Source organism: Rhincodon typus, chromosome 2, assembly GCF_021869965.1.
Source record: "Rhincodon typus isolate 14 chromosome 2, sRhiTyp1.1, whole genome shotgun sequence".
NCBI classification, from domain to species: domain Eukaryota; kingdom Metazoa; phylum Chordata; class Chondrichthyes; order Orectolobiformes; family Rhincodontidae; genus Rhincodon; species Rhincodon typus.
In genome coordinates, this window is record NC_063333.1 from 7,196,508 (window position 1) to 7,214,431 (window position 17,924).

Sequence of the window (17,924 nt, forward strand, 5' to 3'; positions counted from 1 at the left end):
GGGCCTGTCTCCATGCTGTAGGACTCTATGACTCTAATTGATTGAGTGGGTGGGGTGGGGAGTTGGTGGAGGTAGTAGTTTCTACATACCTCAAGTATGACTGCAAATAGTTGGGTGAAGGGGAGGTGTGAGGGGATATGGGATTTGAAATATCGGTGAGAACAAATTCAGAGCTGGAATGGAGTCAGTTAATGTAGCTGGAGGGGTTTAGAGGAGGTTGCAGAGATTGGGGACATACGAACCTGCCATTCAGTAAGATCAAGGAGGATCCGATTACTCCACGTTCCCACCTATACCAATAACCTTACAACTCCACTCTTAAGGATTTATAATACATCTCCCTAAAAAATATTCAAGGACTCTGCTTCCACAGTCTTTTTAAGAAGAGAAATTCCACAATCCTCTGCGAAGGACTATGTGGATGTTTAATTGACAAGGATGTCTTTAATCCATAAGGGTGGGGGTGGTGTGTAGACAGGAAAGTGGACCTCAATCAGATCACTCATAGGTGCTGAGAACACAGTTCGCAACTTATATAAGAGACAACAAGGTGTAGAGCTGGATGAACACAGCAGGCCAAGCAGCATCAGCAGAGCAGGAAGGCTGACGTTTTGGGTCTAGACCCATGTGAGCACATCTGAAGGGGTATGTATAACATTGGTGACTTTACTTTAAGGAATGTGTAAACGTATTAAAGGCAGTTCAAAGTTGGTTTACAGGGGACTGCTATTGGAATGGGGGAGTTGGTAGAATAGGTTTTATTATGAGGAAAAGTTGGACAGACTATACAAAGTTTAGAAGATTAAGAGGTGAAACAAGATCCTGAGGGACTAAAATAGAAGCTGCTGGAAAAGCTCAGCTGGTCTGGCAGCACCTGTGAAGAAAAAATCAGAATTAATGTTTCAGGTCCGGTGACCCTTCCCCAGAACAGAGGGGTCTGAACAAACTAGAAATGGCGGGCAAGTTTCTTCAAACTAGGAGCCATCAGGGATCACCCATTTTTAACGTGTTTTTTTTCTCAGAGAGGGTATTGAATCTTTGGAACTCTCTTCCTGAAAAGATGTTGGAAGCAGAGTCCTTCAATGTTTTCAAGGCAGAGATCAATTGAGTCTTGTTAAGCACAGGGGTGAAAAATTATTGTGGATTAGGTGGGAATGCAGATTTAAGGCTACAATTGGATCAGCCATGATCTTATTGAATGGCAAAGCTGACTGGAGAATCCGAATGGCCTCCTGGTAAGGATGTTATCAAGGGGCAGAAAGGCATGCTCCTACTCCCAGCATTTTCTCGTTGAAAGGATCTGAATCCGAATGGAGCTGTCTGCCAACAGAGGGGGAAGTGAATGAAAATGTTCGAATTCCTGAGTCATCAGAGGATTTTGATGTTTTTTTTTTCCTGGCTGGTTGCTGCCTTCCAGTTTGATGACTGAAGGAGCAGGTTCTGCAGGCGTGGTCACAGACTGGAGTGTTTCTGGGTGTGCGGCGAAGAGAAGCTGAGAAGTACAGAAGCACTCAGTCAGAGCGCTGCTCAGGTGAGCTGTACGAGGGCAGGTAAAAACCTGGAAACCGTCGGATAGCGCGGTCGCTCCCTTTAGAAACTTCTAGAAAAAGGTCATCTCACCGTGAGCCGTTGGAAACTCTCCCCCCTCAAGGTAGGGAAGCAGCCCGCAAAACTTCGAAGTTTCCACGACGGCTACTTTCTGCTTTAGGGCGGAGGGGGTACGGAACATTCTGGATTCCGTGCCGTGCGCGTGCGCAATTGGTGAGGGTGGGGTGGCTCGCGGGTGGCAGTTGATGAGGCACTGGCGACGAGGGCACGATAGGGCGCAGGAGTGAAGGGAAAGAAATCGAGTTTGTGGTAGACGGAGCTGACTCTGCTCCAGCTGGAAGGAGAAGGGGTGGGGCGAGAGGAAACTGGAACCTTTTGATTTAATTACCGGGGGGCGAGAGGCAAAGATACACCTAGCTGAGAAGGGGCAGGGGGGTGCACGTGATGGTGCTGTTGGTGGTGGGCTGAAGGCGAAGAGCCAAGAAGGTGGGAGGTCCGTCTAGAGTTACACGATATTAATCCATTGCAAATTCGCGCTGAGAGAGTCAAACCTGGCTGGCATGTTATGTTTTCACCACACACATACACAAATGTTGGGGTGGGGGGAGAGGGTTAACTCTTTTTCCCTCAGAACCAGTTGTGGAATCACTTGTGACTTTGGGACTCGTCAGTTTGGGGTGAGGATGTCTGGAAGGCAGGAGTATGAAATTGCAATGGTGGTGTAGATTCGATCAAGTAGGGATTCTATAATTCTAAACTATGAGGGAGAGCAGACATTTGAGGGGCTGAATAGCCTCCTTTTGATGCAACTAATCTTTGAGATGGGACAGGGGCCATACAGTCTGGTGCCTTCATTTTACTTGGACAATGCACCAACCTAGAGGCGAAAAAGACATTTGATTTTTAAAAAAGTACAGAGCTGTCTGGTTGGGAAATGAGCATGTTGGAGCTCTGTTTTGAAGTGTTAAAGATCAGTATGTGTCATTTGCAAGTCTTACTGGTCTTTTGGGAAATCTCAGGCAATGCAGCAACAGGGAGCCGGAAATTTTAGAGCAGAATGTAACCTAGATGGAGGTGGCCTTGACCCTTATGATTTTCCTCAGGTGTGTTTCTGAATTTGTGCCTCAGTCCCAAAATACTGTACCAAAGCTTGTGGGGTGGGGAGGTGCAAGAAAAGTCTTGCATTTCTGTAGCACCTTTCACAACCTCAGCATTTCCTGATGTGCTTTACAGCCAATTAAGTAGTTTTGTAGTGTGGTCACTGTAGTAATGTAGGGAATGTGGTTGCCAGTTTGCATGCAGCAAGCTCCCACACAACAGCAGTGTGATAATGAGAGATAGTAGGAACTGCAGATGCTGGTGAATCCGAGACAACAAGGTGCAGGGCTGGATGAACACAGCAGGCCAAGCAGCATCAGAGGAGCAGGAAGGCTGACGTTTCGGGCCTAGACCCTTCTTCAGAAATGGAAATCATCTGCAGTTCCTACTATCACCTGTTTGTGTGATGTTGGTTTAGGGATAATTATTGGCTGGGGCAACAGGAAGAGCTCCATCGCATGCCCAACTTTGAAATAGAGCTTTGAGATCTTTTACATTCACCAGAGAAGGCAGAAGGGGTATTAGTTTTATTCACTAGTGGCATGTGGGCATCATTGGCTGGCCAACTTTTATTGCTTGTACCCTTAAGATTGCCCTTAAGATGGTGGTGGTGGTGATGAGCTGCTGTCATGAACCACTGCAGTCTATATGCTGTAGGTAGACCCACAATGCCATGAGGGAGGGAATTCCAGGACTTTGACCCAGCGACAATGGCGGTATGTCTGCATGTCAGAATGGTGAGTGCCTTGGAAGGGAACCTGCAGGTTGTGGTATTCCCATGTATCTGCTGCCCTTGTCCTTCCAGATTGACATCTCATCTGAATGAGAGCACCTTCAACAATGTAGCAATCCTTCAGTACCACACCATGGCTGATATCCAGAATTTAGAGCTTGTCCTACATGTAAAGACAGGGATGTTGGCAGGAATGGTTGTTATGGGGTGAGGGGTTATTCTGTAGGCGTATGGTGGTGAAGGGTTTGCAGGAAGGAGGAGAGGATGGGTCCAGGTGGCCAATGATGGCATGAGAGTGACTCCACCACCTGGGTTCCCTTCTTGTTGGTGGTCCACCTGCCAGTGATTTGGAAAGTGTCAACTATCTGCAGAAGCCCACTTCCAATGCCACTATGGAAAAAGAAATCAGATTTGATTGAAATTATCAGGAGTTAAGGAAACATCCCAACATTTTGCGGGTGGCACGGTGGTTCCGTGGTTAGCATTGCTGCCTCTCAGTGCCAGGGACCCGGGTTCGATTCCACCCTCAGGCGACTGTCCGTGTGGAGTTTGCACCTTCTCCCCGTATCTGCGTGGGTTTCCTCCGGGTGCTCCAGTTTCCTCCCACAGTCCGAAGATGTTCAGGCTAGGTGGTTTGGCCGTGGAAAATTGCCCATAGTGTTAAGGGATGTGTAGATTAGGTGGGTTATAGGGGGATGGGTCTGGGTGGGATGTTCTGAGGGTCAGTGTGGACTTATTGGGCCGAAGGGCCTGTTTTCACACTGGGGATTCTATGATTTGTGCAGCCTTAGATTTGTGTTCTCTAGCTGAATCATGTAACTTTAGTATGCAGGTACAGCAAATGATTGGAATGACATAGAATGTTGGTGTTTATTTCAAGGCAAATGGAAAGGTGGGGAATTTTTACTGCAGCTGTAAGACCACATCTGAAAAATGTGTACAGTTTTTGTCTCCTTATTTAAAAAAAGTAATGTAATTAGAATTACATTAGAAGCAGCTCAGAGAACAGTCACTTAATTAATTCCAGGGATGAAGTGCTTGTCTTGTGAAGAATAATGAACAGTTTGAGCCTGTATCCACTGGCATTTAGTCGAATGAGAGGTGTTCTTCCTAAAACATGTAAGATACTGAGGCAACTTGATATGGTGGATACCAAGTCTAAAACTAGGGCGAACAGCTTCAAAATAAGATATAGTAGGAACTGCAGATGCTGGAGAATCCGAGACAACAGGATGCAGGGCTGGATGAACACAGCAGGCCTAGGAGCAGAAAAGGAGCGAAAGGCTGATGTATCGGGCCTAGACCGGGCTAGGCCCGATACATCAGCCTTTCTGCTCCTATGATGCTGCTTGGTCTGCTGTGTTCATCCAGCCCTGCACCTTGTTGTCTTAAAAATAAGATACCTCCCTTTAAAGGTGGGAGGCATTTGTTAAAAAAAACCCTCTTTCTTATACAATCCAATCCCTACAGTGTGGAAGCAGGCCATTCAGCCCATCGAGTCCACACCGACTTTCCAAAGAACATCCCACTCAGACCCAACCACTTCCCTGTCCCTGCATTTCCCACCCTAGACACCATGGGCAATTTAGCATAGCCAATCCACCTAACCTGCATATCTTTGGACTGAGAGAGGAAACCCATGCAGACACAGGGAGAATGTGCAAACTCCATGCAGACAGTTGCCCAACGCTGGAATCAAACCTGGGTCCCTGGCGCTGTGAGGCAGTAGTGCTACCCACTGAGCCACTGTGCTGTGTTCCTCTCAACTCCGAAATGTATAGATCCAGACAGCTGATATTTACCAAAATAGTCCCAGGAATGAAGGAGTTTAGGTACATGAGAGATTGGAGAACAAGGGATTGTTTTCCTTAGACCAGAAAAGGTTTAGGGGGAATTAGAGGGAACTCGACACACGTACATCCTCATTGTAGTTCATTTCACCTTACCTCCATGTGAGTGGGCACACAGCAAGCTACCACAAACAGGTAATGAGCACATAATCTGTTCTAAGTTTATATTTTTTTTAATAAGATACCAGTTAATTGGTAATTAATTTTAATAAGATATTCAATTCATTGATTTATAATGATTTGGAATGTATAGCTGAGAGGACAGGCAGTAGATTCAATAATACTTCAGTAAAAGGGAATTAATGTACAGATTTAAATAGGGAAATTTGCAGTTATAGGGAGAGAACAAGGCGGTTACAACCTGAATGGCTTCCTTCTGTGCTGCACGGCATTCTATAGTGAGTTGTTTAGGTGCACTGAGCAGGTTGACAAAGCCCCAGCATGTAAACCACCAGTTTGGCTGCTATGTAATGGGAGAGGCTATTGTAATATGTGTCGACAGCATTCCGAGTATTACAGTTGTGAGGCCTGCAGGGGGTCGGTATTGTTTAGAGAGTAGCTGGCCTGAGATCCAACATGCAAACATTTAAAGGGGCTCGCAATAGCTTCTGTGGTAATCGTGGATTCATACAGTCATACTGTACAGAGGTAGCTGTTCGGCCCTTCAAGTCTGTACTGCCAAAAATATACTATTTTCCTGCACTAGGCCCTTAATCTTGAATCTTATTTAATTTCTAGTGCTCATCCAAATTTATTTATAAGGTTATGAGGTTTTCTGCCTCAACTACCTTCCTGGATGGTGCATTCCAAACCCCCACCACTCTCTGGATGAAAAAGGTTTTCCTCAAATCCCCTCTAAACCTCCTGCCTTTCACTTTTAAAATCATGCCCCTTTATTCCCCTTAGTAGAAGGGCAAATAACAATTGCTTTCCATTCACCCTATCCACGCAACTCATAATCTGATACCTGTATCGGGTCCCCTGTCGAACTTCCCTGCTCCAAAGAAAACAACCTGAGCTTATTCAGCAACTCTTCATTGCTGAAATGCTCCATCCCAGGCAACATCCTGGCGAATCTCCTTTGCGCTCCAGTACAGATACATCCTTCCTATCATGCGATGACCAGATCTGTACACAATTCTCTTACGGAAGCCTAACCAAAGTTCTGTGCAGCTCCAACATGACCTCCCTGCTCTTACAATTTATGCTATTGACTGATAAAGACAAGTGTCCCACATGCTGCCTTCTCTGTTCCTCTGATCTTATTAATATCTTGCCATTCTTTGTCTTGTTCCTTCTTTCAAAATGCATCAATCAGTATTTATCAGGGTTAAATTCTATCTGCCACTGATCTGCCCATCGGACAATTCATTTATATCCTCCTATAACCTTCCTCCTCACTGTCAACCACCCAGCCAATCTTTGCATTATCCACAAACTAATTTATCAGCCCTCCCATATTCTTATCTACATCATTTGTGAATATCACAAACAATAAAGGACCCAGTACTAATCCCTGTGGTACTGCACACTGGGCTCCAGTCACACAAATGGCCTCCTAATACCACCTTCTGTCTCCTTTGACTAAGGCAATTTTGGATCCATTTTGACAAGTTACCCTGTGGTAATGTAGAGGTTGGGGTAACTTTGTAAGGTGAAGTTAAATGGGAGTGGAGATTTGCAAAGGAGGCTCACTAAACATTTCTGGGATGAAGGATGTTTGTGTAAGAATGAATGGTGGGCCAGTACCCATTTGAATTCAGTAGAATGAGACTTTTTTTCATTCACTCATGGGATGTGGACAAACAAGACAAGTGGAATGGTAGGACCTGGGAAGCAGCGAGGATCAGACAGACCTTGGTATGCATGTATTCCAGTCCTTTAAGGTATCAGGGCAGATGCATAAAGTGGTTACAAAAGCACATGGTAGGTATTTTCCTATTCAGCCTATTCTGTAATGTTGTTACATACCTCTGGAGTAGGACGACTTGAGCCTAGGCCATCCTGGCCCACACGTAGGAACAATACCACTGTGCCATATGGCTTATATCAGCCAAGATATAGAGTTTACGAGCAGAGAGGTTTTCCTGGAACTGTGTGAAACATTGGTTAGGGGACAGCTAGAGTATTGTGTATTCCACGTTATAGGGGGATGTAAAAGTGGTTTATCAGGATGTTGCCTGGACTTGAGGACTTTTTTTTTCCTGAAGAAGTGTCCCAACCCGAAACGTCAACTTTCCTGCTCCTCCACTGCTGCCTTGCCTGCTGTGTTCCTCCAGCTCCACACTGTGTTGTCCCTTATCAATTTTTGTTTATTCATTCATGGGGTGAGGGCATGGCTGACTAGGCCAGCATTTATTGCCTGTTCCCAATTGACTATTAGGCAGTTAAGAGTCAACGACATTGCTGTGGGTCTGGAGTCACATTTAGGCAAGAACAGGTAGAATGGCAGTTTCCTTCTTTAAAGGACATTGGTGAACCAGATGGGTTTTTTCCCAACAATCGGACATGAATTAATGGTCATCATTTACAGTCTTAATTCCAGATTTTGTTTGTTAATTGAATTCAAATTCCACCATCTGCCATGGCAGGATTTGAACCTGGGTCCCTAGAACGTTACCTGGATATCTGGATTAACAGCTTTAATACCACTTGGCCATTGCCTCCCCAAATAGAGTCGTAGAGCTGTACAACATGGAAACACACCCATCAGTCCAACTCATTCATGCTGACCAGATATCCTAAATTAATCCAATCCTGTTTGCCAGCATTTGGCCCATATCACTCTAAACCCTTCCTATTCACATAGGCATCCAGATGCCTTTTAAATGTTGTAATTGTACCAGCCTCCACCACTTCCTTTGGCAGCTCATTCCATACTTGCACCACCCTCTGCGTTGAAAACATTGCCCCTCAAGTCCCTTTTAAACCTTTTCCTTGTCACCTTAAACCTGTGCTGTCCAGTCTTGGATTCTGCTACTCTAGGGAAACCACCTTGGCTATTCAACCGATCTATGCCCTTCATGATTTTATAAACTTCTATAAGGTCACCCCTCATCCTCCAATGCGCTAGGGAAAATTGCCCCAGCCTATTCAGCCTCTCCCTACAGCTTAAACACTCCAACCCTGACAACGTTCTTGTAAATCTTTTCTGAACTCTTTCAAATTTCACAAGGTCCTTCTTATAGCAGGGAGACCAGAACTGAACACAGTATTCTAAAAGTGGCCTAACCAATGTCCTGTACAGCCACAACATGACCTCCAAATTCCTATACTCAATGCACTGACCAATAAAGGTTTGCATACCAAATGTCTTCTTCACTGTCTACCTGCGACTTTACTTTCAAGGAACTCTGAACCTGCACTCCAAGGACTCTTTGTTCAGCAACACTCCCCAGTACCTTACCATTAAGTGTTTAAGTCCTGCCCTGATTTTACTTTCCAAAATGCAGCACCTCACATTTATCTAAATTGGACTCTATCTGCCACTCATCGACCCATTGGCCTCTCTGATCAAGGTCCCATTGTACTGTGAGGTAACCTTCTTTGCTGTCCACCACACCTCCAATTTTGGTGTCATCTGCAAACTTACTAACCATATCTCCTAAGATCATATCAAGAACATGTCTTTAAATGACAAAAAGCAGTGGACCCAGCACTGATCCTCGTCGCATACTGCTGGTCACAGGCCTCCAGTCTGCCTTCTAAAAATTCTAATATACTACATCCACTGCTCCCCTTTTACCTACACTGCATTTACCTCCAAGAATTCTAGTAAATTTGTCAGGCATAATTTCCCCTTCTCAAAACCATGCTGACACTGCTTGATCACAATTTATATTTCCAAATGCTCTACTATTACATTGTTTGTAATGGACTCCAAGATTTTCCCAAAAAGCAGATGTTAAGTCCTTGTGGACAGCCCTCCTTTTTTGTTCCAGCCCCAGCTTCCCGTCTCTTACCTCCCTCTCGATGAAGCTAATTCATGTAAAACATATATGGGAATTTCTAAGAGGATTCATCTCATCTGTATAAGATGAGAGCATTCTGATTGTGTGTGGGTATGTGTACGTGAGTGAACATGTCTGTGTGAGCTGCCATCATTCCAATTGACTTCTGTAGTGCTGTGGCTTAGTAGGTAGGAGACTGAACTCTGAGTCACAAGGTTCTGGATTCAAGCCCGCCACTTGAACTTAAATACAAAATATCCAGGCAGACAATAAGTGTAGCAATGAGAGGATACGTTACTTTTTGAGAGAGACTGAGGTGCTAACTCCCTGTGTGAGTGGCTGCTGCGATTCCTACTTTACAATGGTGGCTACTTTTCAGAAGTACTACATTTGGTGCGAAGGGATTTATAATGTCTGTTGGGCATTTAAGATCATACAGAAATATACAGTTTCTTTTAAAAAAAATTCTCACACAAGGAAGGGGAACATCAGCTAGACATCTTATTCCAAACTAGCGACTCACCCATGTTGTCAAGGTCATGTGATGATTAGGATATTTTCTAATCAACCTGTTCAGAGATGTTATTACATACCTCTGGAACAGGTAAGACTTGATAGGCCTCCTTGCTCTGAGGTAGGGAAATTACCACTGTGCCACAACATCCCTTGTGTATTGACTAGATATTCTCCGAATCAGCTTGCTCAGAGATGTTACACACTGGAGGGGTATGTGGACCTTGAACCCAAGCTTCCTGGCTCAAAAGTGCTACCACTGTGCCACAAGAACACTGAAGTATAGACTAGGATATTTTTTCTATTCAACCTGTTCAGAGATGTTATTACATATGTCTGAACAGGTGGGACTTGAACTTGGGCCCCCTGGTCCAGAGGTAGGAACACTACTACTTTACCATAAGAGCCCCTTCAGTCATGTATGGACTAGAGTTGAGGATCAGGATAGGGTTTTAGCTGTGCTCACTTCCACAGGCAAATAGCTAGATTTTTTTTTTCTTTTTTTTAGTCTATTTTGTTTTCTTTAAATCACCAGCTTTTTTTAATTACCTCTAGAGCAGGTGGGACTTGAATCCGGGCCTCCTAGTTCAGAGGAAGGAACACTAGCACTGCCACAAGATTCCCTATATCTGCTTTATACTGTTTTCCCCATATCATCCATGTTTATATTTTTTTTGAGGCAGAAAATGAAGGCATCACTGTGAATAGAGATATAATTTTTTTCCCACCACCATGTGGTGAATTGAATATTTACAAGCAAAGCTCATTAAGGGTAATGCTAACCTCAAGAAAATAAATTTGCATATTTTTCTAATCAACCTGTTCAGAGATGTTATGAAACTTCTTTGGGCTAGGTAGGACTTGAACCCAGGCCCCTTGGCCCAGAGGCTACCACTTTACCACAAAAGCCACATCAGTCATGTATAGACTAGATTATTGTTGAATTAAAATTCTACCATGTGTAATGGCAGGATTCAGATTTACACCCTAGATTATTACAGGCGTCTCTGAATTGATAGTCTAATCATAATACCATTAAGCCATTGCCTATCCTCATGTAGAGACTAGAGTTGAGGATCAGTGTGGATTCAGCTGTACTCACTTCCACAGGCAAATAGCTGGATTAATTCAGTGACACTCCTTGAAACTGTTGAGCGCCCCCTAATAGGCACTTGAGCAGAGTTTGTGAGACCTGCTGGAATTGCACACTGATCCAGTCCAGTATAAATTCCTACTCAAATGCAGTCCCACCTTCAACTATCCACGCTTGCATCAATGTCTCAATCTGTTACCCTGACTCTCTGACGCTTGATCCTCTCTGTAAGATTTTGTGTGCGCCATACACCCTTTCCTTTTCCCATTCCCAGAAGGCTGTTCTCCCCCTCACCTGACAGTAGTGACTATGCAGTTAACAATCATTCCTACTCAATCCAGCATCACCATCCTGTAATCTCTCTCTCCTCCTTTAAAGATGTTCCTTAAAACTTTTTGACCAAACTTTTGGCCACCCATCATAATTTCTACTTTGTGACTCAGTGTCAAATCTTGTTTGATAACGGTCCTGCAAAGTTCCTTCTAATGTTTTACTGTATTGAAGGTCTTACATAAGTATAGACTGTTGTCACTAAAGGTGCTTTATCAACGTAAGTTGTTGTTGATATAAGTTGTTAACTGTGCTTTAATAAATGTACAAAAACAAAGTTGCTGGAAAAGCTCAGCAGATCTGACAGCATCTGTGAAGGAAAAAACAGTTAACGTTTAGATAAAAAACAAAAGAACTGCGGATGGTGTAAATTAGGAACAAAAACAATGTTGCTGGAAAAGCTCAGCATTTTTTTTAAATAAATGTATATATTTTAGTTGAGTCACAAGCTCAGTTTATTTGATACTTCCAGCAGATTATTTTTAAATTTAATTGGACCACCACCTAGCAAGCTCTGTTTTCTGGTTGCTAGGTATTGGGAAAAGCAAGGATATTTGGGAAAGTTTAACACAGAACAGGAATCAGAATATAACTATATAAAACAGTAGCTAGGCCACAAACAAAAACAGAAATTGCTGGAAGAGCTCAGCAGGTCTGGTAGCATATGTAGAGAGAAATCAGAGTTAACATTTTGGGCCCAGTGATGGTAGCTAGGAAAATGTCAGTTAGTATGCAGGAGATAGGATGGGGGAAGGGAGTAAAGACTAAATGATAGGAGGGGCTACAGCCCAAAGTGAGAGAAGAACAGTTTGACAGACAAAGGAGTGGATAACGATCTGGCTAGGAGGGTGAATAGCTATTAATGAGGACTGTTAGTGGCTAACAATGGGTTGTGTGTAATAGCAGACTATGTAATAACAAGGCCTGGTGTGTGAGGTTAAGGACGTGGGAGAGCTCAAGTTCTAAAGCTGTTGAACTCGATATTGAATTCAGAAGACAGCAGGATTCCCAAGTGGAAAACGAGGTACTGTTCTTCCAGCTTGTGCTGAGCTTCACTAGAGCATTGCAGCAAATCTGAAACTGAGATATTGATGAGCGAGCAGGGTAGTGTGTTGAAGTGGCAGGCAATTGGAAGCTCAGGGTCTTTGTGAACAGAACATAGGTGTTCTGCAAAGCTATCACCCAGTCTATGCTTCGTTTTCCCCAATGTAGAGGAGACCACGTTGCAGTCACTGCTCACAGTAGAATAGGGTGTGTGGCATGCAGGAAAAGTGTTGCTTCACCTGGAGGGTACGTTTAGGCCCTTGGATCCGAAGAGGGAGGAAGGAAATGGACAAGTGTTACATAGAACATAGAACAGTACAGGCCCTTCGGCCCACAATGTTGTGCCGACCTATTATCCTACTCTAAGATCAAACTACCCTGCATATCCTATATTTTACTATCATCCATGTGCTTATCCAAGAGTCGCTTAAATGTCCCTAATGTATCTGACTCCACTAACACTGCCGGCAGCGCATGCCACGCACCCACCACTCTCCTGCAGTTGCAGTGGAAGATGCCATGGGGCTGTGGAGAGTTGTGGCTAGTGTTGCAAGGGACATATCTCCCCACACACCAGGCCTTGTTATCACATAGCCTGCCATTACACACCACCTGTTATTAGTCACTAACAGTCCCCATTGACAACTATTCACCCTAGCCAGATCACTATCAACTCCTTTGTCTGTCCAACTGTTCTTCTCTCTCTTTGGGCTCTATCCAATTGTTTACTCCCTACCCCAAAACCCTCCCTATTTTCTGCATGTAAACTGACATTTTCCCAGCTATCACGAATTCTGAGGAAGGGTGACCGACCTGAAACGTTAACTCTGACTTTTTCTTCAAAGATGCTGCAGACCTGCTGAGCTTTTTCAGCAACTTCTGTTTTTGTTCCTGATTTACGGCATCCGCAGTTCTTTCGGTTTTTATCCACAGTATCAGCCTGGATCTCTGGATTAAGAGTCCAGTGACTTTCCCATTATGCTGCCATCTCTCCATAAAACATGCAATCACATTATATAGTGATCAGAGCTGTGTACAGCCCTCCAATTATGGCTAACTACTTGACTATATATACACTCACACCCTGCTTCCTATAAAGGCTCTATTCCATTCTCCCAGTTCCTCAGTCTCCATTGCATCTGTTCCTATAATGCCAACTTTGACAGAGGAGCCTCCGAGGATTCCCAGCGCCGGTGTTGTCAAGGCCATCAGGCGGGTCTGACCCATCTCCCACATTTTGGTCCTCACCCTCTCTCTTCCCTCCCACATCAGTGATAGGGTTTCCCTTGTCCTTACCTATCTTCCATCAGCATCCATATCCAGAAAATCATTAGCCATCATTTCCACCACCTCCAACAAGATGTCACCACCAGGCACATATTCTTCTCCCCTCCTTTGTCCATCTTCTGCAGGGACTGTTCCCTCCAGGACACCCTGGTCCACTCTTCCTTCACTAGCAACAACCCCTTACAGACCCATGACACCTTCCCCTGCAACTGCAGGAGGTGTAACACTTGTCTGTTTACTTCCTCCCTCTTTGGTATCCAAGGACCCAGACATGGGAGATGCTGTGGATAAATGGTTCTAATCTCATTACAGAGCTGGTAGAATACAAGTTGAAATAATAAATCTGAAATTGAAAGCTAACCTCTTTATTCAAGTCCTTAAACTACCAACAATTGTAAAAACCCAAGTTACTTACGTAATGTCCTTTAGGGAGACCTATTCTAGATCTACATCAATGTGGTTGATTCTTAACCACTTCTGATTCAAGACCGTTAAGTGGACAGTTGATTGAGGAGTACAAAATTACCATGTCCCCAGACAGAATGGATAGGAAGGCTTGAAGGGTCCCTAAGTAGCACCATTTCAAGACCTTGGGACTTCAGTGCTGCTTAGTAAATAAGTGCAGGAGTCTCTATTCAGCCCTTCAAGCCTGCTCTCTCACTCCACAGGATCACAGCTGACTTTCTGCCTTGATACCACTTTCCCCATATCTCTCTCAAACACTAAGAGCAAGTGCCATGTAACCTGTGTTCACACACTTTTCATATCATCTGAGAAAAGCAATTGTTCTCCTATGGTGGCCTCAAACCTAAGAGTTTCTCCACTATCTACCCAAAGGAGGGTAATGAGCACTGTTCAACTTGTGATACTGAGATGTTTTCAGGTTTGAGAGATGCCTTAAGGCCCAACACACCCCTAACCTACTTTCTGGTAAATCTCATTACTACTGCACAGCCTCCTTCCCAACTCCTCACTTTCAGTTTACTGCTTATCGCAGCAACTCTTGTTTCTTGTAACCATACATTGGCAGGCCTGGTGAATCTCCACTGTACAATTGAAACACCATTACTGTACTGGGCTACCCAAACCATAATGTCGCTCCTTCAGTTATTGCTCAAGCAGTACCCTCCAAAATTAAAACATTAAAATTAAAAATAGGAAGATCCCAGTTCTGTGCACCCCACAAAATTCAGCACTGAGCTGGACAATTCCATTCATGACCAGCATTGGAGACAATTGGAGTTGGCCTTGGTCCTTGAGAGGAAAGGGCAATCTGTGGCCACCCCTTACCACAACCCTGTCACATCTGTTAGTAAAGTTCCATCTTTGAAAGTGGTGTTTAAAATGTTCAAATTAACTGGCAGGGAACAGGCTCAAGGGCTAAGTGATCCTCCCTGTTCCTGGTCTATAGTTTCTCCCTTTGGAAAGTGCACTATGCACTGGTTGTGAGGTTTCGAATTGGCAGCAATGTTTCCTGCAGTCAAAGGATCCTGCTTGATATCATCCCGTCTCACATCTGAGAACTAGATGTTTGAGGGAGAGGGGCTGCAGAGGCTGCTAAGGCCTGAAGGGGTCTACGTCAGGAAGTGGCTATTCAACCCATTCCTTACCCTTTCCTAATAGTCCACACATTTAGATTATTTTGTTTCAACTATTCTGTATGCAAGTGACTATTGAACCTCATTCCAGTGTGCTTTCAGGCAGTGCATTTCAGATCAAAATAACTTGCTTTATGTTTAAAAAAAAACTTGATCTCCTCTCTGCTTCTATTGCCAATTACCCATTTTCCTGCCACTGGAATCAGTTTCTCCTGATGCGCTCTAAAACTAACCCTCATAATCCTGCCTGTCTCTATTAAACCTCCTTGTAATATTCTCTTCTTTGAAAATGCTCTCAGCTTCCCTGTTAATTGAAATCCCTTGTTACTGGTACCATTCTAGTAAATTTCTTCCCCACAGTGTGGTGCGTAAATATAAACATTATATCTTCATCTGGGGTCTAGCTATTGATTTATGAAGGTTTACTTATAGCTTCCTTGTTTAGTATCATGGGCAGACACAAAATTAGGAAAATTGTAGTACAATTTTAAAGGAGAGGGTGCAGGAAAACTGAAACCAGGAGGTATATATTGACAAACAAGGATAGCACAAGTTGAGAACACTGTGTGTTTTTAAAAAAAATGCTCAGTTTCACAAACAGAAATTTATCTGCAGAAACATTGTAAAGTAATATTTACGGTGTTTTTTAAGGGATGAGATAGGAAATGTATTTAGAAACTGTTAGTGTCCCAAAATCATTGCTGTTGGAAAGGGAGATTGACAGAATGAATGAATTAAATGGGGAATTTGTTTGACCAGAATTAATTACACAAATCCCTTAGTTTCACCAAGAAATGCTTTGCTTCCTGCTCACCTGCATTCCTTAGTGACTTGAAAGCATTGTCAATCTTCAGTCCTCTAAGGTGCATTTAACTGGCAGCTGATCAAAATTAATGAACTTGCAACAACTTACAGCTCCCTCTACTCACTCTGTCTACTTATCCAGAAAAGTGCTCCCTGTGTTGGGAAACTGATCATTGAAAACTGCTCATGAGGACCAAACTGCTGAAGTATATTCCCACATTGGCTGAGGTTACTATGAAGATTCCACCTTCTCAACCTCGCCCCATGCCTGAGGTGTGGTGAACCTTAGGTTAAACCACCACCAGTCATCTCTCTCTAGTGAGAGAGCAGCCCTATGGTTCTATGGCGACTTTACCTTTCACTGCTGAAGTGTAGTCACTAAGATAATGCAGGAAAAGCGGCAACAAATTTGAACACAGCATAAATAGAAATGAGATATTGAACAAACACCATACGTTTTAATGGTATTTGTTGAGAGAGATATATTGGTCTGGCTATCATAGGGAACTCCCCTACTCTTTGAAAAAGTGGCCAAAACAGAGATCTTTTCTCGCCACTTAAAGATAGATGGGAGCCTTGGGTTACCCTGTAATGAATGACAACCCCAAGGTTAACTTGTTAGGTTCCCGAGGGACACAGATAATTGGATAAATTGGGCTGTTTCTCTCTAAGAGGCTGAAAAAACACTCCTTGTTTTTCCAGTGACTTTTTTGTTTTGATTTTGGTTTCTCAGTTTTTATCACCTTGTTGGCAGTGCTTATGTTTATTTAAAAATATATTCATTCTTGGCATGCAAGGGTTGCTAGTGAGTGCAGTGTTTGATACGTATCCAGAGTTTGATACATCTGAATGGATTGCTACACCAGTGGTCAGCTAAGAATCAACCACAATGTGTGGATCTGGAGATATGTAGACCAGACTGGGTAAGGTTGGCAGATTTCTTTTCCTGAGGGACATTAGTGTCAGAGATAATAAGGTGTAGAGCTGGATGAACACAGCAGGCCAAGCAGCATCAGAGGAGCAGGAAGGCTGATGTTTCGGGCCTAGACCCTTCTTCAGAAATGGGGGAAGGGAAGGGGGTCCTGAAATAAATAGGGAGAGAGGGGGAGGCGGAGGCGGATAGAAGATGGATAGAGGAGAAGATAGGTAGAGAGGAGACAGACAGGTCAAAGAGGTGGGGATGGAGCCAGTAAAGGTGAGTGTAGGTGGGGAGTTAGGAAGGAGATAGGTCAGTCCAGGGAGGACGGACAGGTCAAGGGGGCGGGATGAGGTTAGTAGGTAGGAGATGGGGGTGGGGCTTGAGGTGGGAGGAGGGGATAGTTGGGAGGAAGGACAGGTTAGGGAGGCAGGGACGAGCTGGGCTGGTTTTGGGATGCAGTAGTGGGAGGGTAGACTTTGAAGCTTGTGAAGTCCACATTGATACCATTGGGCTGCAGTGTTCCCAAGCGGAATATGAGTTGCTGTTCCTGCAACCTTCGGGTGGCATCGTTGTGGCACTGCAGGAGGCCCAGGATGGACATGTCATCTGAGGAATGGGAGGGGGAGTTGAAATGGTTCGCGACTGGGAGGTGCTTAGCTGAACTCGTCCTCACCCTCAACAACTTCTCTTTCAATTCCTCCCACTTCCTAGAGACAAAGGGGGTAGCCATGGGTACCCGCATGGGCCCAAGCTACGCCTGCCTCTTTGTAGGTTACGTGGAACAATCCCTCTTCTGTACCTACACCGGCCCTAAACCCCACCTCTTCCTCCGTTACATTGATGACTGTATCGGCGCCGCCTCGTGCTCCCATGAGGAGCTCGAACAGTTCATCCACTTCACTAACACCTTCCACCCCAACCTTAAGTTTACCTGGACCATCTCTAACACCTCTCTCCCCTTCCTGGACCTCTCTGTCTCCATATCGGGCAACCACCTAGAAACCGATATTCATTTCAAGCCCACCGACTCCCACAGCTACCTAGAATACTCCTCCTCCCACCCACCTTCCTGCAAAAATGCTATCCCCTATTCCCAATTCCTTCGCCTCTGCCGCATCTGCTCCCAGGATGAGGCATTCCACTCCCGTACATCTCAG

The 17,924-nt window shown here is 44.3% G+C and overlaps 1 protein-coding gene across 3 annotated transcripts in view; it reads left to right on the forward strand.

Moving 5' to 3' along the window:
- Positions 1–546: 546 nt before the first annotated feature.
- The window catches only part of vill (villin-like), an 89,126-nt gene continuing 71,748 nt past the window's right edge, over positions 547–17,924 (forward strand). Inside the window, exon 1 of one of the 3 annotated variants that reach the window (XM_048615569.1) lies at positions 547–645. The gene's annotated coding sequence lies outside the window, so the exon portion shown is untranslated. Of the gene's footprint in view, positions 646–1,219; positions 1,652–17,924 lie in introns of those variants that run through there. The other 2 variants (XM_048615551.1, XM_048615558.1) reach the window with 2 other exon arrangements.